Raw genomic sequence first — 26487 nt, forward strand, 5'->3', positions numbered from 1 at the left:
AATCAACCAAAGTAGCTTACAGACTAAGCTATCACATTGCACGCCAGGAAAGGCACACATAATAGCTACAAGACTAATAACGCCCGCAGTGTTGACATTGCTGTATACTTGCTGGATGAAAAGTTAGTAAAAGAATTATATTATACCACTGCCGCTACCATCCTTTGCCAATACAGTAGATCACCATATTAAAGGGTTATCTATAACCAGGAAGAGCAAGTTAATAGCTCATTAGCAGAGTTGTACTTTTGACTTTCAAGTGGATAAATCTACATATGACACTGCACTTGCTGCATCAACCAACCACTGAAGAAGGTCTTCTTTTATAGGAATGTTTAGAAACAACAACCAAACCTACACCAGTTGCTCTTGAGTAGATTCTGCCACATGACAGAACCACAGGTACCAGAGTAGACTTGTACTCCATACGATTTTCAATGGCTGATTTTTCAGAAGTAGATCTCCAGGTGTTTCTTTTGGGGCACCTATTTTAGACTCAAACCACCAGCCTTTTGGGTAGCAGCTAAGGTTTGCACCACCCAGGTACTGGGAGTAGAATAATCTAAGGTTTATTTTTTAAATAGCATGGTTTATTCTAGAGCAATTGTGAAATAGTGCAACTGATAGAGAAAAAGCATTAGTGGCTCATTCCTTGGATAAATCAAGACAGTGTCCTGAAGTTGCATAAGTAGCAGTACCTCTAGTCCACCTTACCACACATTTACAGAAACAAACACAATTTCACATAAGAATGGTACTGAAGCAGTTAAAGTTATAGTTTTATCAACTTGATACTTGTATACAAAATAGATAGCATGATGGTTATCTGCAGGGAAAACAATAGTTTAGTGGCTTGAATTGTGAACTGAACATGGCTTCTTTTTTTCCCCCCATAGAATTCCATTTTACTGGAAAGAGTAACTGAACAAGTATTGTTTTTTAAAGACTTATGCATTTGGTAGAGTTTGTCTTGAAAATGCAGGAAATGAGCCAATCACTTCAGGGAAAAGTGATAATATTTGTTGCCAAAGATAAAAGTCAAACTTTCAAGAAAAAGAATAATTTTCAACAATGAGAATAGAGATACCAGGAGGATAAGGGGAAGGTGGAGGTAGAAAGGGGGAATAGATCATGAGGATCAACATATAACCCCTCCCAGGGGGATGAACAACAGAAAAGTGGATGAAGAGTGACAGAGGATAATGTAAGATATGAAAATAATAAACTATAACTTATCAAGGGCTCATGAGGGAAGGAGGGGAGAGAGGGTGAAAAATGAGGAGCTGATACCAAGGGCTCAAGTAGAAAGAAAAGGATTTGAAATGATGATGGCAACATATGTACAAATGTGCTTGACACAATGGATGAATGTATGGATTTTATTAAGAGATGTGAGAACCCCCAATCAAAGTATTTAATAATAATAAAAAACTAAGAACTTAAGAAAAAATATAAGAATTTTGAAAAACTAGTACATGCTGCTATATTTGTTTGACTGCTTCCCAACACGTTTCAGCTAAGAGTGGTAATGATACTACCTTTGGAAGATCAACTTAGTGAAATTATTTTCCATATGAGTTATATATGATGTTACAAAATCACACACAGGGAAAAGATTCATTCTGATTTGTAAGGTAGAACTGGGTAATGGTAGTTGTGGGAGATGGAGAGGAAGCATTCAGGAACTAGAGGAATGATGTATACTACACCTTGGTTGAATCTCTCCTTCCTTGTAATCCTTCTTGGGGTGGGTAGGTGATATTCAGTTGTCTACAGATGGGCTTCTGGTCTCCACTCCAACCGTCCTCATTGTCATTGATATCATTGTTTGCTTTGGATCTTTAGATACCTGATCCCGTCAATACCTCATGATCACACAGCGTGGTGTGCTTCTTCCATGTGGGCTTATTTGCTTCCCTGCTAGATGGCTGCTTGTTTAATCTCAAGCCTTTAAAACCTGAGACTCTATATCTTTTGATAGCCAAGCACCATCTGCTCTCTTCACCACATTTGCTTATGCACCCATTTTGTCTTCATTGGGAAGGTGAGTATCGAAGAGTGCCAGGTTATCAGAACAAAGAATTCTTGTGTTAAGGGAGGCCTTCAAAGCCCAAAGCTCTTCCACCCACTACCATGACCCAGCTCTACCTTACAAATCTGGCTAGATTTGGAAAACACACATTGGTACAGAGAAGAACTCTGAACACATGGAATTCAGGACCGATAAAGCCCTAGGGAACAGGAGCGGGAGAAGCACTATCATGAGGGTAAGGGGAATGGTTGGGGAGGGGGAAGGGAGAGAAAAGGGGGGGAACCCATCATAACGCTGTATATATAACATCTCACTTCCCCAAGGGGATGAATAACAGAAATGTGCATGAAGGGAGACAACGGACAGTGTAAGATATGAAATAGTAATAACAATATATAATTGATCAAGAATTCCTGAGGATAGAAGGGTGAGGGAGGAAGGGGACAAAAGAGGAGCTATACCAAGGGCTCAAGTAGAAAATGTTTTGGAAATGATGATGGCAACATATGCACAAATATACTAGATACAACTGATTTGTGGAATGTTATAAGAGATGTAAGAGATCCCAATAAAAATGTTCAAAAAAATAAAAATAAAAAGACAAGAAAGTAAAAACAAGAACAAAAGAGAAAATATTCATTCCACGTGTAACATCAACAAATGGATTTTAATATAGCACCTCATAAAAGATTTCATTGATATGTTTTCAAATTCTACATGGTAAGTAACTTTAAGAAATGATCACTCATTGAGTTTTGGTATAGTATCAAAGAAAATTAACTACAATTATTTTAAAAGTCTTCCATTTTAACGGTGTACCTGTGTGAGGATATAATTTTATATGCATCTTCTAAAACTCAGGACTCCAACACACATGGGCTCACCATCAACCAGAATTGACTCAAAAGTAACTGGTTTGGAGTCCGTGTATGGTATAAACAGCTAGTGTACTCAACTGTCAACCAAAAGGTTGGAGGTTTGAGTTCACCCAGTGATGCCTCAGAAGAAAGACCCGGTGAACTGCTTTATAAAAGTCAAAATCTTGTGGAGCACAGTGCTATTGGGATACACATGGGTCACCAGATATCAGAATTGGCTTGATACAACTGGTTACCGATCAGTGATAAATGAATAGACAAGACAATATAAGGAAGAAGGAAGAACAAAGAGGTGGAATAGTCCTGGATCCTTGAAGACATTGTTGAACATCTGAATCTATTTAGCCCAGTGTTTCTGATCGTGGACAATACCTTGGGAGTGCTTAAATGATGCAGCAGGGCTGTAAAAGCAGACACCTATATCCTGGATTATGGGCTTCACAAGGTTTTAATTGCCAGATGAGTGCTGAGTAAATTTTTCTCTGAAAAAGAGACTGTAGACCAAATACATTTGGGAACCTATGATTTAACCTGCTGCCTATAGACTTTTTGCCATAAAAAAATAAATTTCCTTATTCTTTAAACCAAGTTGAGTTGGAATTTTCTTGCTGCTAAAATCATCCTAAATCCAAGTCCTTACACCAAGTCTGGTGAGCTGTAAGAGACTGCAGGATTTAGATGACCAGAGAATAGATGGAGAGAGTGTTCTTCACGAGGTCTCGTAGTAATACCTCTGGGTAGGTGTTATGGTCTTGAGGTCTTCAGCCTGAATTATAAAGTAATAAACTCTGGGTGGGCATTGTGTCTTTAAAAAATGTTGTTTGAAGCCCTAATCCCCTATACTTTTGAATTGACCTTATTCAGAAATAGATTCTTTGCAGATGGAATTTGTTAAATTGTAGCATGAGGTTATGTGTGAGTAGGGCGTGCCTTAATCCAATATGACAACTGTCCTTATAAAAAGTGGAGAGGTGCTGTGACACACACAGAGAGGACAGTTTTGCAAAAATTGAGCCAGATTGGAGAAATTCTTCTACAAACATTGGTTTATAAAAAGCTGGAAGACACAAGGACACATCTTCCCTTAGAAACTAAAAACAAACAAACAGAAACAGAGCTCTGTGGTTAACGCATTCGACTGCCAACCAAAAGGCCAGTGATTTGAACCTACCAGCCACTTGGCTCAGGAACAATGCGTGGCAGTTTGTATTCATAAAGATTACAGTCCTGAAAGCACTCTGGGAACAGTTGTGCGCCTTCTTAACAGGTTGGTACAATGGCAAGGGTTTGCTTAGATTTGTGATTAGAAACCTTAAAGGGGGTGCTGTTGATCTCAGAATTCCAGAGTTCATAACTCCGAGAAGATAATTTTCTATTATTTATGACATCTTTGTAGTAAACTGTTAAAGGCAGTCGTCCTTGTAACAGTCTATAGTATATAGGCATTTGTGGTAGTTACATAATCTGGTGCCAACTTGAGACCATTAAGAGTGAAGGGGTGGGGTTTAGCCTGTCAATTAGATCACAGCTTGATGACCTCATTTGGAGGCGCTAAGGAGATAAATAGCTCACTGGAGGCAGGACACACTCACTCCCTGTGAGACATTCCTTTTACAAGACTCATGGAGCGATACTAGAGTCCTAGAGCTGGAGGAGCCATGTGAAGACCCCTGCCAGCGCTGAGATGCTTCCACTGCCACTGGATCCACCAGACTTTTTACCCACTGGCCTGTGATCTTGCTGCATTTGGCGTCATTGCATGTGTGTGTGAGTCTGAAGAGCAATTTACAGATTGATATTGGACATATGAGCTAAGAATGGACTTATGGACTTGACCTGGACTGGGCTGGGATGTTTTCTCAATATTCAATTGCTCCTGTATCTAAAGGTCTTTCTTATACACATGTGATTGTCTATGAATTTGTTTCCCTAGTCTACCCAGACTAACACATGTTCTATTAATACAGTGGGCAATAAGAAGGTCTGCAGAAGAGATAGAGAAGATTGAAAGGGCAGAATAGTTCTAGTGAAAAAAAAAATTTCTTGGAAGCGCCCATGTCTCACTGGGCAGAACTAGGAGATTGTGGAATATGAGGGATGTGCTCCGTGGTGCGGAGGAGTAATAAACACACACCACCACCACATTTTGTGTTTACTTGAGTGGATATACATAAATCTTGAGAGTATATTCATAAATGTTGTTTTGGTCAATGCTTGATTTTAATAATCTTAATATATATGACTTCTAATTTTATAGACTTCTAAAGCTGGTAGCTCCCACTACTCATCTGTCAGTTTAAAATATTTTAGTGGTTTAAGTGTTGATGTTATACTGGAAGGAATGCCACTGAGATTTCAAATACCAGCAGGATCACCCATGGTGGACAGGTTTTAGGGGAGCTTTCAAACTAAGAACAGTCTAGGAAAGAGAAATAGGTAGTTCAATATAGGTCTATGTACATATACTTAAATGTCAAGTATTAAGGTAGCAGACAGATATTGGACTTCTACTCAAGTACTCCCTAAATGCAAGAACACTTTGTTCTATCTGGGAAGCAACAAAGCCCACATGGAAGAAGCACACCAACCTATATGATCATGAGATGTCGATGGGATAAGTAGCAGACATCAGAAGACACAAAACAATCATATCGATGCAAACGATGGGGTTCAGAGTGGAGACCCAAAGCCCATCTGTAGAAAATTGAGCATCCCTCACAAAAGGGTCACAAGGAAAGAAGGAGTCAGCCAGGGTGCAGCACAGCACTGAGGAAACACACAACACACCTCTAGTTCTTTAATGCTTCTCCCCCACCTCCAACTGTCATGACCCTAGTTCTACCTTACAAATCTGGCTAGACCTGAACATGTACAATAATACAGATAAGAGCTCTCAGTGCATGGAATCCAGGACAGATGAACCCCCCAGGAACAGTAATGGAAGTAATGATGCCATGAGGTTAAGGACAAGGTGTGGGGAGAAGGAGGAGAAATGAGGAACTAATCATAATGATCATGTATAATTGTTCCACCCCAAGGAAGACAAAGAACAGAAATGTAGGTGAAGGGAGACAGTGAATGGTATAAGATATGAAAATAATAATAGCCCCCTCTGGATTTTCGCCCGTCCTCTCTCCATCTTTCCCTTCTTCCTCTCTCTTTTTGCCCACCCAGGCCCTGGCCTTGCCCCTGCCCCTACTCTCAAAAAATAATAATAATTTATAATTTATCAAGGGTTCATGAGGGTAGGAGGATGGTGAAGGGAGGGAAAAAGGAGGAACTGATACCATAGGCTCAAGTAGAAAGACAATGAAAATGATGATGGCAGCATATGTTCAAATGTGCTTGATATAATTGATGTATGGATTGTTATATAAGAGCTGTAAGTGCCCCCAATAAAATGATTTATTTAAAAAAAAAGAAATACGGTAGGTTGTTCACTTCTGAGGGATTAGTCACTGAAAACCATATGAATTACAGCTGCACATTAATATAGTTCCAAAAGATAAGATAGATTGAAGGCACTGAAAATATGAATGGGGAAGAGCTGCCCCCCAAAAGTAGAGTTGGCCTTAATGATGTGGGGGAGCAAAGTATTCTGGACCTTCTTTTGATGATGGGAACAAAAAGAAAGGGTCAATAGTTGGAAAGCATGGCCTTAGTGATAGAAATTAAGCTGGGTATTTCAAGAGAGAATTGTGCAAGACTCATGACTTCCTCATTGCAACCCCCCCCCTTTTTTTTGTTCAACAGTGTAAATGGTGACTACACATTGGGACCTCATCAGAAGGACTATAGAAGAATCAAATTGATACATCTGCGGGAAGAGACAATGGAGTTCAATGTCATCAGCCAAAGTGAGGTGAGGAACTGAGTATAAACAAATCATCAATTGTTCAATTGTAAGTTCAGGTTGAAGCAGAAGAAAATAAAAACAAGCCTGTGAGAAACAATATGTAATCATAAATATATCTCATATGAATGTAAATACTATCTTTAGAACAGACTTAATGCATTGAACACTAATGAGCGAAGATGTGGGGCAACAGAACATCATACCTGAAGAAAAAAAAGTCATTAAAAAGACATAAAAGGAAAAAAAATGACCAAAGGGGATATCAGAAGAGATTCTGAGATGTGTGGAGTAGCTAAAGCAAATGGAAGAAATGGTGACATAAAAGGGTCGAACATAAAAATATAGAGGGCAGCTCAAGAAGATAAAATGACCTATTAAAATAAAATATACCAAGACCTGGAATTAGAAAACCCTCAAAGATGAACATGTTTAGCATTCCTCAAGCAAAAAGAACCAAAAAATGCAAGCCCTGAGTTATCAATACGAAGGCTTCGATGGGCAAAATATTAGCTGATGAAGGAAGCATCGGAAGAAGATGGAAAGAATACCAGCATCATTGTAGATGTCAAGAGGTCATATGTGCTTTCGAACTAACAGTATTGAGCAAAGAAGTGCAGGTGGCGCTGCAGGCAGTCGCCAAACACAAGGCTCTGGGAATTGACAGAATACCAATGAAAAGGTTGCTTTCAACAAGTCGATGCCGTGCTGGAAGCACTCGCTAGTCTATCACAGGAAATCTGGAAGACAGCCAAACAACCTGGGAGAGAGTCATATTTCCGCCAATTTAGAAGAAAGGTGACCCAAACAGAATGCTCAAATTATCAAATAATATCTTCAATATTAATGCAAGTGAAATTTTGCTAAAGATTATTCTACACAGGTTTCAGCAATACATCAACAGGGAGCTGCCAGAAATTCAAGTTGGGTTCAGAAGGTGTGGAATGAAGGATACATCACAGTTTCTCTCGGATGGATCTTGTCTGAAAGAGAATATAAGAAAGATGTTTACTTGTATTTTATTGACGATGCAAAGGCATTCAACTGTGTGAATCATAACAAATCGTGGGTAACATGATAAAGAATGGGAATTCCATACCACTTCATTGTGCTCATATAGATCCTATATACAGGCTAAAAGTCAATCCTTTGAACAGAATAAGGGGCTACTTAATGGTTTAAAATTAGGGAAGGTGTGTATTAGGCTTGCATTCCTTCACCATATTTATTAAAGAGAAAATAAACCAAGAAGTTGGATTATATGAATAATCATTCCATGATATCAAGATGGGATGAAGGCTGATTAACCAGCAATATGCAGATGACACAAACTTGCATGTTGAGATTGGAGAGGGCTTGGGATACTTGCTGTTGAAGATTAATTGCATTCTTCAATCTGTATTGCAACTTAATGCAAAGAAAATAAAAATGCAACTAGAAAAATAGACACCAGGATAAATGGACAAAGGATCGAAGTTGTCAAGGACTTAATTTTATTTAAATCCATAAGCAGCTGTTACCAAGGGCTCAAGTAGAAAGAAAATGTTTTGAAAATGATAATGGCATCATATGTAGAAATATACTTGACACAATGTATGTATTGTGAAAAGACCTTTAAGAGCCCTCAATGAAATGATTTAATAAAAAAATTATGGCTGTAAATAAAATGTTATTGTCGGTATGTCCCCAACCAAACCAAACCAAATCAAACCCAACCCAACCCAACCCAACCCAACCCAACCCAACCCAACCCACAAGCAATGCTCATGGAAGCAGCGGTCAAGAAATCAAATGACATATAACATTGGGCAAATATGCTGCACAAGACACCTTTTAAAAGCATTAAAGAATAAAGATGACATTTTGAGGACTAAGGTTCCCCTGACCCAAGCTATGGTGAAAACTGGACAATGAATAAGGTTGATGACAGAAGAATGTATGCCTTTGAGTTATGATTTTGGTGAAGAATTTAGCACTGCCAAAGAGCAAACATATTGGGCTTGTAGGAAATACAGCCAGAGTGCTCCTTAGAGGCAAGGATGGTGAGACTTCAACCCTCATACTTTGGACATATTATCAGGAAAGGCTAGTCCCTGGAAATAGACACTTTGCTTGTAGAGTGTCAGGGAAAAGGAGGAAGGCCCTCAAGGAGATGGATTGATAGAGTGGCTGCAGCAATGGACTCAAACATAAAAACAATTATGAGGATGGGGCAGGATCAGGCAATGGTTCTTTCTGTTGTGCATAGGATTCCTATGATTTAGAATCGACTTGATGGCGTCTTACAAGATAAACAACAACGTAACTTTTTTTTTTGTTTGGTAACTTAGTGCTGTGCTTCCCAAGCATGGTTGTACACTTATTGGAGTCACCGATCACTTAAAAAACAAAAACAAAAAACTAAGCAAACTCTCTTACCCAACAGAGATTTTGATTTATAGATTTAGGGTCTTACTGCTGCCAAGTTGACTCAGACTCACAGTGACCCTATAAAACATGGTAGAGCTTCTCTTGTGGTTTCCTAAGAGCATAACTCTTTTTGGGAGTAGAAAGCCTCATCTTTTTCCTTCAGGGTGCTTGGTGGTTTTGAACTACGGATACTGCAGTTAGCAGCATCATGCATAAAATACTACATCACCAGAGCTCCTCAGACTTGTTTTAGGGCCCAGGAATCTGTATTCTAAAACCCTTCATCTGAGGTCATCTAGTCCAACCATCTTTTCTTTAATATGAGGGAAATTGAAACTTGGAGCAGGTATGGGACTTATTCAAGAGAAAGGTGTTTTTCCTAGCTTTTTTGGCTTTGATAAGCAGCCAGGGAAATTCATAACTCAGCTTCTAGGAGCACTTTTCTAGTGCCTGACAGTCAACCTTGAAAAATTTGAAATGGACTTAGTTCAATTTAAGAACACTGCACCTTAACTTTGCCTCTTTCTCTTACAGATGAGAGACTAAACAATCTGTTTATTCGCTCACTTAAAGTGTCTGGTTAGACAGAATCTAGTTAAGAAAGATCTCATTTTAATAAGAGTAATAATAACCTAAGTTTTCTACTAGAGAAAGCAAATCAAACAGAATTACTTTTGTCTGCACAGGTTGAATTTCTCTTAGCTGTTTCCTTTAAGAAGGAAGTATAAGATTTGACAACTCTAAAGAATTCTCATAATTAGAAATCTGGAGCTGAAGTCTTTGGATTGTGACATTAATTATGAAATATTACTTCTAACTTAATTTTTTAAGCTCCCAAACTTTTTGCAGTGTTTAAGAAGAGGAATTCTATAAACCTTTCTTTTATGTTTGTATTATTTTCTCATATTTCACCCCCTTTTCTTCATACTAAAAGATTGTTTAAACTTACGAAAATAACTTGGATTTTACATCTACGGTTAGGATCCTAACATCTTGATTTTCGACACTTATAAATGTTTTAATAGATACATGGACAGTAATTTAGTTTGACTTAAATGAAATAATCGGGTCCATTTATCTAGGCTGACAAGATTTCATTTCCTAATGATCTTTTATTGTAAATTTATTTGATTTTCTTTAATATATTATCTCATTTCTCATCGCTCTTGCTTTTGAAAAAATATGAATAATTTTCTCTGGAATTATGAAGACTCAGTCCTAAGCTGACAGCTCCAAGAAGCAGTGAATATCTCCACCCTTTAAAACAAATTATATATTTTGATACGAAAGTCCCTAAAAGAAGGGAACATTAGTTCATAAGAAGTTATTCTCAAAGGCATGCAAAGAAAGTCAGGGACTTTCATTTTCTTTGTACAAAGGAGAATGAAAATAATCAGGCCAACCTGACATCACTTCTATATTTTCAATGGCTTCCTTGACATTTGAATGTCCCACATTCAACAATTCATTATAAAAACAAACTTACCTTCCTTACATCCAAATTGCTCTTCTTCCTATATATTTTTAGTTCTATAAAAGTTAGCATCATCACTTGAGTCAGCCAAGCTGAATATCACATATTTTGGAAGCTCCACTCTCCCTACAATAGTCCTTTGTCCCAATGCCCCAATTCTTGTCACTTCTAAATAGTTCTCAAACTGTCTCTTCTCCCCAATTCTTTTGTTACTGCCCTCATGAGTCTTGACTAAACAATCACTACTAACCAACGACTTGCTGTCAAATGACTCATGCTGACTATGGGTGGATATTTAGGATTTTCAGTGTCCTAATTTTTCAGAAGTCAATTTCCAGATCATTCTTCTGAGGTACTTCCTGGAGAATTTGAACTTCTAACCTTTGGATCAGCAGGCAAGCACATGAACATTTGCACCACTGAGGGACTCTGACATGACAACCATTACCACTTCCTAATTGATTTCTCTGACTTCAATCTTACTACATACTACATACAACATACATGTTGGCACAAAAGTGATTCTCGTGAAAATACAAATCTGACCCTGATCCCCTACCTGAAAACATTGGCTTCATATAACCTACAGGGTTAAGTCCATAATCCTGAGTGAGGAATATGAAGTTGGTAAGGACCTGGTCCAAGGCTCGCTTTTCAATCTCATCTCTATACCCAGATGGCAGTAACAAATACCAAGGCATGAGGTGAGAGTAACACTGGATGTGATGGTTATGGTTGTGTTGGGCTCTGATGTGGCCATCCTAATCCTACCTTTTCTCATAATACTAGTTTTCTTTCTTTCCCAGTAGTTTTATTGAGAAGTAATTCACATATATGAATTAGTTAAGCTATATTTTAAAAACATTGTATATACATTACCACAATCAGTTCTAGTGTATCCCCTCATATTCATTATTAGCTCCCCAATTCCCTCTGTCTCTCCCCTACCCCTGGTAAGCTATTACATCAATTATTATATCTATACATATACCCCTTTTGAGCTTCATAAACTGGGAAAATGTGTTAGTCTGGGTAAACTAGAGAAACAAATCCAGGGAGACTCATATGTGTGTAAGAGAGAGTTTTATATGAAAGAACAATTGTATATTAAATCATATTAGTGGGTGCCCACCTGCCCGATATGATCACTGAAGACAAATGTGTGCATAAGCAAATGTGGTGAAGAAAACTGATGGTGCCCGGCTATCAAAAGATATAGCATCTGGGGTCTTAAAGGCTTGAAGATAAACAAGTGGCCATCTAGCTCAGAAGCAACAAAGCCCACATGGAAGAAGCACATCAGTCTGTGTGACCATGAGGTATCGAAGGGATCAGCTATCAGGCATCAAAGAACAAAAATCATATCATTGTAAATGAGTGTGAGTGCAGAGTGGAGACCCAAATCCCACCTGTAGGTAACTGGACACCCCTTACAAAAGGGTCACGGGGAGGAGATGAGCCAGTCAGGGTTCAGGTTAGCCATGATGAAACATACAACTTTCCTCTAGTTCTTTAATGCTTCCTCCCCCCACTATCATGATCCCAATTCTACCTTACAAATCTGGCTATACCAGAGGATGTACACCGGTACAGATGGGAACCAGAAACACAGGGAATCCAGGACAGATGACCCCTTCAGGACCAGTGGTGAGAGTGGTGATACTGGGAGGGTGGAGGGAAGGTGGAGTTGAAAGGGGGAACCCATTACAGGGATCTACATATATCCTCCTCCTTGGGGAATGGACAACAGAAAAGTGGGTGAAGGGAGACATCAGACCGTGTAACACATGACAAAATAATAAAAATTTATAAATTATCAAGGGTTCATGAGGGAGGGGAAGGGGAGGGAGGAGAAAAAATGAGGAGCTGATATCAAGGGCTCAAGTAGAAAGCAAATATTTTGAGAATGACGAAGGCAACAAATGTACAAGTGTGCTTGAAACAATGGATGTTTGTATGGATTGTGATGAGTTGTACGAGCCCCCAATAAAATGATTAAAAAAAAAAAAAAGAAAAATCTCAGCCCAGTCCAGTACTAGTCTGTAAGTCTGGATATTAGCCCATATATCTGATACCAGTATATGGATTTCTTTTCACACTCATGCTACACATGCAATGATGCCGAATGTGGAAGATTGCAGGCCAGTGGGTGGAAGGTCTTGTGGATCCGGTGGTTGTGGGAGCATCTCAACTCTCCTGTGGGTCTTCAAGTGGCTCCTCCAGCTCCAGGGCTCTGGCTCCATCAGTATCCAGCTCCATGTAGCTTGTCAACAGGAATGTCTCCCAGAGAATGTATCTGGCTTCCAGTGAGCTATTTATCTCCTTTGCACCTCCAAATGAGGTCATCAAGCTGCAACCTGATTGACAGGCAAAACTCCACCCCTTTGCAAGATGACAGGAGATTATGTAGCTGCCACCGAAACATTAAAAAAAACCCATATATACACGTATATATGAGATAGTTAACATTTATTGGGCCAACATGGCCAATGAACACATGTGGGATTAATCGAAGGGTGGAGAGTTAAAAAGCTTGGCGAGCCTCGCCTCTCTTGTCTCTTGCTTTTTGATCATTGGACCAGTGTGTGGCTGTATTGCATGTTTTGTGCCTCAGTTTTCAAGCTACACTACCTGTGGGACACATAACCTGTGGACCGTGTCACTGTAATTTGAGGCCCCTTCAAGACTTGCCTCGCCACACTATTGGAACTTACATCTCTTGAGCTGGGGACTGTCAGACCCTGTCATCTGGCTGACCGTTGGTGACCTGACTTGCTGCTTGCTGCTTGCTGCCTGTGCCCAGATAGCCTGAATCTCTCTACAGAGGTCTACCCGGCGGCCCTCAAGACTTGAAGGAGTGCCGGTGTCTCACAACTGTCTCATGGGAGTGAGTTGCACTGAGCTATTTGTACTGCTTTATAATTTGTTTATTTCTTATGTCATCTATCTATCTAAATATATATAAAATTATTAGCTTTCTGATTTTGTTTCTCTAGAGAACCCTATCTAGCACAATTTGTACCGAGAGTGGTTCTAGAGAAATAAAATCATAAATATGGACTTCTTAAGTTGTCTCTCCAGCCTGATTAGTCTTAACAGCACTAACAATGCTATTTCTAAACCTAAAGGCATGGATAAGTCTGCCACTCTTACTAATCCATGGTGTGAAATAACAAAGCTAATATCTATAGTATCACCACCAATAGATGAGGTGCTAGTTAAAGGAAAGACTCTGAGTGAGTGTATCTGATATTTTCCAGGAGTTTTGTCAGGATGAGAAAGTATAGGGAAGTTGGTTGGCTGGTCCTCCTTACAACGCAAAGTGTGATTAAGGAGAGGGATGGTCTCAGAGCCTCAGAAGCGTGCCTCAGGTGCAGACTAGCAGATTTGAAAACTTCTGTCTGTGCTACAAAGGAGAGCCTTCTCTCCTCTAGTAATAGAGCTGACATTGCTGAGAACCAGGTCCAGAGTCTCATTATGCGAGTGGCTGAATTGCAGATCTAGAGCAGTGTCTGATACCAAAGTGAGGGCATTGATAGGAAAAACTTGGGACCCTGAGACATGAGACGGGAACATATGGGCTGATGATCCAGAAGAGGAGAATACTGAGCCCATAGAAACAATTGACCCACTCCAGTCAATAGGTCCACCCCTCCCAGCTGAAGGTGTTAATCAATTATCAATAAAACAACCTGCATCTGAGCAGATTAGCCAAACTGTTCAAGTTGAAATGCCAGGTGGGGCTGCATCTGTAGCATTGCCTGAGGGAGATGCCTTACAAGATATTGCTGAGAGCACCCGGGAAACACCCTCACCACACATTATTTCTGCCAAACCATTTAACTAAAATTAAGTCTGAGAAAGCTCCTAAAGGTGAGGTTGAGATGAATACCCAGGAAGCACACTATACTCACAAAGATCTGCTTGAGTTTTCAAATACTTACAAGAAAAAGCCTGGGGAATATCCCTGGGAATGGTTACTAAGGGTGTGGGATACTGGTGCAAGAAATGTAATATTAGACCGGTCTGAGTTTCTGGATATGGGACCCCTAAGCACAGATTCTTCTTTCAATGTCTCTGCAAGAGAGGCTAAGAGAGGATCTAATTCTTTATTTGGTTGGCTCACTGAAGCATGGACTGCCAGATGGCCTTGATTAGAGCAACTTGAAGTACCTGACCTACCTTGGTACACTGTGGAGGAAGGCATCCAAAAGCTCAGGGAAACTGGCGTGTTGGAATGGATCTATCAGGATCTTCCCATAGATCCCAAAAGGGGGTGTCCTGAGGACATACCCTTTACCACAACCATAAGGAACAAGTTTGTGAAGTGGGCCCCAGTATCTCTGAAGACTCCTGTAATTGCTATTTTATGTGCACCAGGATTAACAGTGGGAACTTCCTCAAGCGAACTCTGACATGTTCCCACAATGGGGCTGATTGGTCCCCATGGTGGTAGAGGGCTGGTGTCAGCACTGAATCAACAGAGATAGGATGGGCATGTTTATAATAGACAATAAGGTTTCCATACTAATCTAAGCAACCTGTCTTGTGTGCACTTATGATATTGGCTACTTAGCCACAGGTCCCTAGGAGTGAAATAGATAGGAAACCTACTAAATATTTACGTGATCTATACAAGTGGAATGGTAGATCAGGTGAACAGCAGAATAGACAGTCATGATCACTCAGTCAATTCCCAGACCTGAGCCAGTTTACGGACCCACAACCCCTTGAATGAAGGGGAGATCAGGTCCCTTTGAAGGAGGACCCTGCTACATCACCGAAGGTCTGTACTGTTAGTTGTTCTTCTAGCCTTCCACAAAGGGAACTGCAGCCTTTCACAAGAGTGACTGTTGACTGGGGAAAAGGAAATAATCAAACTTTCCAGGGATTACTGGACACTGACTTTGAACTGACACTAATTCCAGGAGACCCAAAGTGTTTTGAAGGCCGACTAGTCAGAGAGGGGGCTTATGGAGGTCAAGTTATCAATGGAGTTTTAGCTCAGGTGTGCCTCACTGTAGGTCCAGTGAGCCCCCAAACCCATCCGGTTGTTATTCCCCCAGTTTCAGAATGCATCATTAGAATAGACATACTCAGTAGCTGGCAGGACCCCTATATTGGATCCCTGAACATGGTCGGAAAGGCCAAGTGGACACCATTAGAACTGCCATTGCCTAGGAAAATAGTAAACCAAAAGCAGTACCACATTCCTGGAGGGATTGCAGAGATCAGTGCCACCATCAAAGACTTGAAAGACGCAGGAGTGGTGATTCCTACCACATCCCCGTTTAACTCACCTATGTGGCCTGTAAAGAAGACAGAAGGATCCTGGAGAATGACAGTGGATGATCGTAAACTTAACCAGGTGGTGACTCCAATTGCAGCTGTCATTCTAGATGTGATCTATCTTTCTTTCTATCTTTCTTCCTTCCTTCCTTCCTTCCTTCCTTCCTTCTTTCCTTTCTTTTTTTCTCAGATGTGATTACATTGCTTGAGCAAATTAACACTTCTCCTGGTACATGGTATGCAGCTATTGATCTGGTCAATGCCTTCTTCTTAATACCAGTCTCGAAGGACCACCAGAAGCAATTTGCCTTCAGCTGGCAGGGGCAACAATATACTTTCACAACTCTCCCCCAGGGGTACATCAACTCTTCCATCCTGTGCAATCATTTGTCCAAAGGGAACTTGATCGCCTGTCTATTCCACAAAATGTCACAGTGGTCTATTATATTGATGACTTTATGCTGCTTGGACCCACTAAGGAGGATGTATCAAAGACTAGATTCATTGTTACAACATCTGCGTACAAGAGGTTAGAAAATTAACCCAATGAAGATTCAGGCACCCTCCATCTTAGTAAAATTTCTAGGGGTGCAGTTATGTGGGGCATGTTGAGATATTCCTACTAAAGTGAAGAATAAGCTATTGCATCTGCCCCCCTCCCCACCAACAACTAAAAAGGAGGCACAACTCCTAGTGAGCCTCTTCGAACTGTGGAGGCAACATATCCCTCACTTGGGTGTTCTACTTCGACCTATTTATCAAGTGACATGAAAAGTCTCCATTTTTGAGTGGGGCCAAGAACAAGAAAAGGCTCTTCAATAGGTTCAAGCTGCTGTGCAAGCTGCTTTGCCACGGGGACCACATGATCCAGATTACCCAGTGGTGCTAGAGGTGTCAGTTGTAGATAAAGATGCGGTGTGGGTGAATCACAGCATAGACGGTTGGTATTTTAGAGTAAAGTCCTGCCATCCTCTACAGACAACTACTCTCCCTTTGAAAAACAGCTGTTGGCCTTGGTGGAGACTGAATGCCTCACCAGGGGCCACCAAGTCACTATGAGACCTGAACTACCCATCATGAACTGGGTATTGTCTGACCCACGGAATCATAAAGTTAGATGAGTGCAGCAGCACTCCATTGTTAAATGGAAGTGGTATATATGAGATCAGGCCAAAGCAGGACCTGAAGGGACAAGTAAGCTGCATGAAGAAGTGGCCCAAATGCCCACAGTCTCCACTCATGTCACATTGCCTCCTTTCTCTCAGTCTGCACCTATGGCCTCTTCGGGAGTTCCTTACTATACTTTAAGTGAAGACCAAAAAATTCATGCTTGGTTTACGGAGGGCTCTGCACGATATGCAGGTGCCACTCGTAAGTAGACAGCAGCAGCACTACAGCCCCTTTCTGGGATCTCCCTAAAGGACAGTGATGAAGGGAAATTTTCCCAATGGGCAGAACTTCGAGCAGTGCACCTGGCCATTCAGTTTGCCTACAAGGAGAAATGGCCAGATGTGAGACTGTATACTGATTCATGGGCTGTGGCTAATGGCTTGGCTGGATGGTCAGGCAATTGGAAGGACCGTGATTGGAAAATTGGTGACAAGGAGGTGTGGGGAAGAGGTATGTGGATAGACCTCTCTGAATGGGCCGAGAAAGTAAAGTTAATTGTATCTCACGTGAACGCTCACCAAAGGATTCCCTCTGAAGAGGAGGACTTTAATAATCAAGTGGATAAGATGACACACGATGTGGAGACTGGTCCTCCTCTTTCCTCTGACACTCCTGTTATCGCCCAATGGGCACATGAACAAAGTGGACATGGCGGCAGGGACGGAGGTTATGCATGGGCACAGCAACATGGACTTCCACTCACCAAGGCTGACTTGGCCACTGCCTCTGCTGAGTGTCCCATTTGCCAGCAGCAAAAACGAATACTGAGTCCAAGATATGGGACCATTCCTCGGGGAGATATACCGGCAACTTTGTGGCAGGTTGATTACATAGGACCACTTCTGTCATAGAGGGGGCAGCGTTTTGTTCTTCCTGGAATAGACACCTACTCTGGATATCAATTTGCCTTCCCTGCACGTGATGCTTCTGCCAAAACTACCATTAGTGGACTTACAGAATGCCTCATTCACCGGCATGGCATCCAATAGCCAGAATTCATGGGTCCAGGAACCAAGGGGTGGGAGCTGGAGTGGCACCACTCACTATGACTCCTAGTGATCCACTTGTTGCATTTTTGCTTCCTGTCCCAGGACCACTGTGTGCTTCAGGCCCGGAGGTACTGGTCCCGAAGGAAGGAACCCTCCCACCTGGAAACACAGCATGGATTCCACTGAACTGGCAGCTGAGAATGCCTCCTGGTCACTTCGGGCTTCTCATGCCTTTGAATCAACAGGTCAGGAAGAGTGTCACTGTACTGAGTGGTGTGCTTGATCCTGGTTTACAAGGAAAAATTGAACTGGTGCTACATAATGGAGGTAAAGAAGAATATGTCTAGAATCCAGGAGATCCCATAGGCCGACTTAGTGCTACTATGCCCTGTGATTAAAATAAATGGTAAGTTACAGCAACCCAATCCTGACAGAATGTCTAATGACCCAGACCCCTCAGGAATGAAGGTCTAGGTCATCCCTCCAGGTAAAAATCCACAGCCAGCTGAGGTGTTTGTTGAGGGCAAAGGTACATACAGAAAGGGTACTAGAAGAAGTTAGTTCTACCTATCAGTTACGACCACGTGCTCAGTTGCAAAAGCGAGATTTTTAATTGATAGTGTATTTTCTTTATATGTGCTTATTGTATATCTTTCCTTTGTTCATGTATGATATATCAGGTACAATTGGACTCTGTGTTTTCATTTATATGTATGATGGATGTTTGTATAAGTGTGATTTCATTAATGTCTGGAAATTATGTATGGCTAAAGAATTGTGTACAGGTGCCAAATTGGCAAGGGGTGCATTGAGATAGTTGTTTATTATGCCACCATGGCCAATGAACCCATGTGAGATTAATTGAAGGGTGAAACGATAAATGGCTCAGTGAGCCTTGTCTCTCTTGTCTCTTGCTCTTTGATCATTGGATCATTGTGCAGTTGTTTTTGCTTCTTTTGTCCCTCGATTTTCAAGCTACACTACCTGTGGGACACATAGCCTGTGGACTGTGTCACTGTAATTTGAGGTTCCTTCAAGACCTGCCTCATCACACTATGGAATTTATGTCTCTTGAGCTGGGGACTTTTGGACCCTGTCATCTGGCTGACCATTGGTGACCTGACATGCTGCTTGCTGCCTGTGCCTAGATAGCCTGAATTACTCCATAGAGGACTACCTGGTGATCCTCAAGACTTGAAGGACTGTCAGTGTATCACAACTGTCTCACAGGAGTGAGTTGCACTGAGCCATTTGCACTGCTTTATAATTTAATTAACTGTTTATTTCTTATGTTACCTATCTATCTAAATATATATACAATTATTAGCATTCTGATTTTGTTTCACTAGAGAACCCTATCTAACATTGTACACACACACACACACTCCCATGGACTCCAATGCTTTATAACATTCCATACATCTGGCATACTTAAACTTCTAAGATCCTTATAAAAATGTTAATAACATTCTTATCCTTATAGGAACATTCTAAGAATGTTATAAGGACAGATCCTTGCTCTTATAACATTCCATACATCAGGCATATTTAAACGTCTGCTTAATACATCATTCCATGTACGAGGCATATTTGTACATATGTTGCGATCATCATTTTCTAAACATTCGCTTTCTGCTTGAGTCCTCAGGAGCTATTCTTTTTTATATCTGGTTACCATCTCCTTTCTTCACCACACTTTGCTTTAGCACCAACCTCTTCAGTGATCTCCTCATGCGAGTGAATATTGAGCAATGCCATGTCATCAAAACAAAATATTCTTGGATTGAGACTAGAATGAAGTGGGAGCCCAGAATCTGTTCATGTGTCCATAGATTATGTATGACCCTGGTTCACTTTAGAGGGCTCATTATCATTTTATGACAAAGAACTTTATTAATCATCCCCCCCTGGGACATAAGGCAATTCCATGGATAGTGTCATTAATTTGTCCAATGACACAGAATTTAGCATACTATAAGGAGCTTGTGCAAGAAAGGCCCAGCTCTGAGCCACAACCTATGAGTTGCTGATTTGTACAAATCAAATTCTTAAGAGATTGAGCTCTGTTTACATCGACCATGGGGCTGGTGATGGGAGAGAATGTCCAGTGACATTCATTTGCAACGGCAGATCTTTGCCTATCAGATTAATGCATGCCGTATTAAAGCAAGGAGGGCATTAGAATAGTAAAGATATGGTCGTTCTGGGCCACCTTTCATTGAACACTGGCAAAGCCAGGATCCTAACCAAGGTCCCAACAATGGCAATTCCACAGTCTTGGAGTGTCCATTTATTTCTTCTTGCACCAGGGAATTTAAGTCTTAAGTCTATAGTCTAAGGGCTACAGCTAAATTTGAGGTAGAGCCTAGTTTATTCAGTGGGGTTTCCACATCAAGTCCTTTTGTTGTGACCTATGAGGAATCCATGGTTCCTGAAAGGACAGAGTCTAAGGTCATGATAGTACATAGCACATGGTGTGGTTTACCAAGGTTAGGACAGAAACTTACTCAAACGTCTCTAGCCAGGCCCATAGTACTGAGTTTTTCTTCCCTTGGGTTCTGTATAGTTAATGTGGAGCATCCTTTCCCAATGTAAGGTTGCTCTTCCCTATTTACCCACCAACAGAAGTGTAAATACCTCCTCTACACTCAAGCTGCTCCCCTCCCTTGATCTTGATGTAACTTTCTAGTAAGGTTCCCTTCTCAGTCCCGTGGAAGGTCTGTTGATTTGGCCGGACTTTATCTCATTGTTGTAGGGCATCAAATCAATGGGCTTCTCCCTTTTCCCCCTTCTTGAAGTGACCCCCAGCTGATGGGAAGTGTCCTTTCCTGAGGTGGTTCTGAAGATGCGCATGTAAGGGGGAGATGCATGATTCATGGACCGTAGGCAAGTTCTCTGCCCTTTTGTTTGGGAATTGGTCTCTACAATTTATTTGTTTGGTATTTCCCCTAATAGTAGTCTGCTCATACAGTGTTTGTCCTTTTGTGAGAGACTAACTCCACTCAGTATAATGGTTTCCAGGTCCTTCTATGTCATGCAGAAATACCCATTTTTCACAGAACCCTTTTCCCCTTTGGAGCCTAACTATGTAGATAAACTAGGAGTTGCTATTAGGAGATAGTTCCTACTTGTTTGTTCAAGAAGTCCATTGTACTTTCAGTGTTTTCCTGCACTAGCATCTCTTTATTGTTCCCTCAGTTCACACAATGCTTGGTGCATATAACTCCTTAATGAATAGTTATTGAATGAGGAGATAGATGCCTTCATTCTTTGAAGTATTGACTAGAGTTTCCTGCATGTGACCATGCAAATTGTCGACATGGCATTTGAGTGGTGATTCACAGTTCCACAGTAGCAAAAAATGCCAGAATAGGACAGCAATTTAGAAACCTGTAGTTGTAGAGTAAATACAAGTTACTTGTAATTTTATACTTTTTCAAAAACCTTGTTGCAAAATCTTATTTTATCTTCCCTCCCAGCCCCGCCTTTGCTGCAAACACGATGTACATGCTTATTTGTTTATTTATTGAGGTGTCTTCAGCACTGGGTTTTGCAACAGCCGTTTGGTTTCTGCAAAATCTGGTTGGTAAGCATCCTTCCATTGTAGTCCTAGGATGTGAGGCAACTTTTGATAAACATGTGTCATCACAATACTGCAGGCATTTTTATGAATGGAAAGAAAACACCACTAAGACTGGCTATTTCCTAATATGTTATCTTGTTTTAAAATAGACTTAAAGCAGTTCATTCTCAAAATAAAGCAGATGATGCAGTAAAGGGAAACATCTGAAATGATAAGTAATTTTTTCCACCAAGTCTAGGACAGACATAAAAGAAGCTTAAATGCTGCTTGCCATTCATCAAGAGCTACCTTAATTTCATTTATGATTATATTGAAACCATTTTAAAAGTAACACCTAGTTCCACCTGACACTCAGCTAAATTTAGGGATTACTAATGCCCATTTAAGAGTGGGAGGTTTCCAACAATGGTGAATAACAACCTTATTTTCTTTTGATTCTCAGCTTTTAGGGTTTCCTTAAGAAAGCCATAAATGTGAAACATAAGATCAAAACTAGGTCAACTATCATAAGGTAGAAAGTAAAATAAGTATGTGATTGACAGATCGCCAAGATTCTCTATAGTTATTTTTGTGTTTTTTTAAATTAAATTTTATTTTTTTACTGGAAATTGGAATGCAAAGCACTTTAAATGTTTTATGGAGCAACATTAAATTTTATAAAGGCCTGAGAGATAAATAAGATAAAGATAAATGATTTTTATTTCATTAAAAAAATCATCTATATCAAGGGCTCAAATAGAAAGAAAATGTTTTGAAAATGATGATGGTAACATTGTTCTTGTGTGCTGTGGATTCTGACTCATAGCAATCCTATAGGACAGAGCAGAACTGCTCCTTAGTATTTCTGAGACCGTCAATCTTATGGGAGCACTGCCTCACCTTTCTCCTGTGAGGCGGCTGGTGAGTTTAAACTACTGACTTTGTACCTAATACCTCAATGACTAATCCAGAGGATGGCCAGGCCTCCTGACTTTGTATTAGCATTTTCAACATCTCAGGAGGTTGTCGTGATAAACTGAGAGTTCCTTAGAAATCTATAAAAAATATTGATCTATCACATACCTAAAGTCCATTAAAATGTAGTGCACAATGGCTTTGACATTTCCCTCTAGATTGCAACATAGAACCTTTCTAGCACCCTAGAAAGCACTCTTGAGCCCTTTCCTAGTTAATAATACACCCCAAGAGGGAATTTCTCTTCTGACTTCTTTCAGCATATATTGACTTGACTTGTTCTTGAACATAATGTAAATGGAATGAAATTGTATGCATTTTCTTGTATCTGACATCTTTCAACATTCTATCTTCCCTGTGACTGAATGTGGCAGTGGTCTTGTTATTATCGCATAGCATACTCCACTACTTGAATATATCAAATTTGATTTCTCTATTCTCCTGTTAATGAATATTTCTTCTGTTTCTAATTTTGTCTATCATGAATAAAAAGGTCACAATCATTTTTATACAATATTTTGGGTAGATGTATGCTCTCATTTCTCTTTGGATCATCATAGAAATGGAATTGTTGGGTCATAGAGCAGGAATATAGAGAGTAAACACTCCCAAATAATTTCTCAAGTAATTGTGTCTGTGTGTTTTTTTCTTTTGCACAATAGTGGTACTTTCCCAGTAATCTTTGTATCCCCAGCATAATGTCTAACATATTGATGTGCTCAGAAAACATTTGTTTGTTATAGAGGTTAATTACCGAATCAGCTTAAGGTAAAAACAAAGTATTTTTATATATGTAGAGATAACAGAGGACAAATGGAGAAACACAGAGCCAGTAGATACATGGTGTTCTGCAGAGTGAAGAATGCAAAGGATTTTTATTCAGTAAAGAAAACACGTGTAGGAGGTTACAATCATGGTGACTTGGAATTATAATGCTCTCTCTCTCTCTTTGTCTCTCTGCCTCTGCCTCTGTTTCTCTCTCACACATACGCATAGAAACCAAAAACCAACCCCACTGCCATTGAGGTGCTGCGGTATGATGGTGACTCTATGGGACCGGGGGAACTGCTTCTGAGTTTCTGAGACTGTAAGTCTTTACATGAGTTGAAAGTCCTATCTGATTCCAGTGGAGCAGTAGACGGTTTTGAACTGCTGACCTTGTAGATTTTACGGAGAACCATAAAATCTTTTTTTTTTTTTTTTTAAAGCGAGGGAAGATATTTTTTTGTCATGGAACAAGCAAGAAATACTTGCACCTGAGCAAATTCAGGTTGGGTCAAGAGGGTGATCAAGTGACAAAGCATCAAGTTCGATCGAGCATAACAAGCTTACAATGGTCTCTATCTGATAGTAAAGATGTTCCAGACCTTTGCCCGTGGCTCAAGGAGATCTGCCAGCGGCACAGTCTGACTAAATGCTCTGCAGATGGGCTTAGGCAGCCTCAGTCCTCCATAGCCTTTAGTCCATTAAGTCTTAAATAGAATAAAGACAAGAGAAAGACACAAACAATTGCCTGGATGGGGATAACCATCAACAAAAGGCCATAATGGTGTTCAAAAATCTCACAGCTACTCTGCTAGCTTATGAAGCATGGGAAGCAAAGGAAAACAATCATAAAATCATGGCTGGCGGCCCATCAAGCCCTCACAGTTGCAGACAGGACTATAGCCACGGGAAAGACACCATGTTTGGAATGCATACCCAATTGTGGATGAGAAAAGCTTACAGGATTGGTTTGGGATCCTTCGGCCAATGGGTCTGACTTGTGACCATCCAGCCCTAGTGCTCCATTCCCATCAAGTGCACACCCAGGGACGTTCCTGAGGGTAGGGCTGCCCCTCCCAGGACTGCTTTAACAAGCACACTCTGCCCACTACAGAGTTAAAAAAAAAAAAGATGTTTCAGGGTCAAAAACACACTTCACACATTCTGCCTGAGAACAGACCATCCATGATTTCTAGCAGTTAGCATAACAAAAGATGAGACAGGTTGTTTTCTAGGACCAGGTATCTTGTATAATTTATGAAGCGTAAGCGCACTGATTTTATGTATGCCGCAAATTAAGATGCACAATATAGTTACCATTCTAAAAAGTTCCCTAGCTTCCCTTTGTGTGGATTTTGCTAGCTCCACACCCAGCTCTGGCAATGACCTGATTTATGGTCCTTTCATTTTGTCTTTTCCACAATGTTATATAAATGGAACCATGTAGTTTGTACCCTTCAAGTCTGCCTTCTTTCACTACCCTAAGAGATCATTTTGCCCAATGTTTTTCAAACTCTGTTCCCTGCTACTGAGAAACATTTTTCCCCTCAAACTTTTCTGCAGAAATCTAGAACTTGAGACAGATACAAACGGATTGCTTCCATGAAATCACAGTGAGGAGCTCCAGTGCAATGGGCCTTCTGTGGAAGCATGCTGCAGTTTGCTGCCTGAATTTCCTTTGTCCTGTGTATCCCAAGTGACAGTCCTTTCAGACTCAGCGTCCTTCTCAACGTAGATTTCCTATGGCAGGAATCATCCCCATTTTCTTTATGCTAAAAGATTTCTTGTCCCTAACTAGGTTTTAGTATTATGGATTCATATGCACCTAGCTGATTTTCTTGCTAAAAATGTTCAGTTCAGGTCCACTAGGTGTCAGATGCCATTTCTTAAAGCAGGCTTAACCAGCCTGCCAACCACAATAATGGTGAGAGCCCAGATAATACTGCCTCTGCAGACATCGAAGAGAATTTTCTGTAGGAGGACCTGTGCCGTCGAACGTGGACGCCTTCAGACATATTAACCCTGAAATGTACCTAAGCTAAACGGAGATGGTGGCAGCAAATTACAAGCATAGTAGATTTTGAAAACTTTGTGTAGAAAAGAATTTCTCATTCATATTTTAATGGATTCTATTGTGAAATGCCAATATCTCAAGTATCTACTAGTTAATATATCACTGAACTATGTAATAAACCAGGAGGCACCCAGGTTGCACAAGCAGTTTGCCATTGGCTGCTAATTGAAAGGTAGGAGGCTTTGTAGACCTGCTTCCTCAATGGTTACAATCAAGAGAACCCTCTGAAGTGGCTCTGTTCGCTGACTCATGGTGTCAGCCTGCTGGAGCAGCTACCAACAACTTAATCAAACATGTTAAAGTATACTATTATTAACACGAACAACACTGTTATTTATTACTTAACTGGGGCTACCAGAAGAGAACGACACATGCAATTCCATCAAATCTGAGCTGATTCAGACAGATTGACAATGAGTCTGCACCTGTGTGCATCCACTAATTGTTCTCAAGAAAGTCCCCAAAGTTACACTTCTCCAATCTGGAGCTCAGAAAGCACGAGAGACGCAGGTCACTTCCATGTTTAATTTTTTTTTTAAGTTTCCTAGTAACGTGAAAAAAACAAATGGGAAATTCCAACAGCAGAGTCACAAACATAGATTTTAGTGTTTATATTGAAAAATTCACATTTAATAAATCACCATGTTTAACATAAAAATACATTGTGATATAACATGCTATCCTCATAATTTGAGAGTGAGAGGAAGAGAGAGAGAACTCAAGATGACGCAGTCCAGTAAAAACCAGTGGCTGGTGAGCCGACTTCAGAGGCTATTTCAGAAGTAGGTCACCATGTCTGTCTCTCCTGGTCTTCTGGTCAACTCAAATCTTCCATCTTTCCCTTTACTGTCTATTTGCACCATTATGGCGTCAGTAAAGGGGCTTCTATTATCTGGGTAAAGATACCCTATTTTGAGATGACTTCAGACACCTGCTGGCAGACCTTTTGCGAATGGGAGTCCTGAACCCCCAGCACCATGCCCCAGCCTCACCTTCTCAATGGCGACAAACCCTGTC

At 40.5% G+C, this 26487-nt stretch overlaps 1 long non-coding RNA gene across 1 annotated transcript in view; it reads left to right on the forward strand.

Moving 5' to 3' along the window:
• Positions 1-23119, forward strand: part of LOC142429361 (uncharacterized) — a 133606-nt gene extending 110487 nt beyond the window's left edge. The window contains exons 3-4 of the long non-coding RNA XR_012780420.1: positions 6664-6772; positions 18197-23119. This is a non-coding gene — a long non-coding RNA (uncharacterized LOC142429361). The remainder of the gene's footprint in view (positions 1-6663; positions 6773-18196) is intronic.
• The last annotated feature ends 3368 nt before the right edge of the window (positions 23120-26487 follow it).

The sequence above is a fragment of the Tenrec ecaudatus genome, chromosome 16 (assembly GCF_050624435.1).
Source record: "Tenrec ecaudatus isolate mTenEca1 chromosome 16, mTenEca1.hap1, whole genome shotgun sequence".
Taxonomy (NCBI): domain Eukaryota; kingdom Metazoa; phylum Chordata; class Mammalia; order Afrosoricida; family Tenrecidae; genus Tenrec; species Tenrec ecaudatus.